This window comes from Pterocles gutturalis, unplaced genomic scaffold (genome assembly GCF_000699245.1).
Source record: "Pterocles gutturalis isolate BGI_N339 unplaced genomic scaffold, ASM69924v1 scaffold40264, whole genome shotgun sequence".
Taxonomy (NCBI): domain Eukaryota; kingdom Metazoa; phylum Chordata; class Aves; order Pterocliformes; family Pteroclidae; genus Pterocles; species Pterocles gutturalis.
The window spans coordinates 676-899 of record NW_010137117.1 but is presented as its reverse complement, the minus strand read 5'-3'; positions in this window follow the sequence as shown (position 1 = coordinate 899).

Here is a 224-nt window from a genome sequence, read left to right as displayed (position 1 = left end):
GGACAAGGGTTGGCACCAGCCAGCAGAGACCCAGGAAGGGCACTGGGCCCTGCTCTCCCCAGACGCGCCTGCCAGGACAGCTCCCCAGCCAGCGGGCGCCCAACTGGGCTGGACCCAGGCGCGTTCCCCAGCACTGGAGCCAGGAGGAGTGCTCGTGGCGGGGGGGTGTGGGAGGGGGGTGTGGGTGCTGAGCAGGGCCCCCCACCCCTGTATCGCCCCTCACA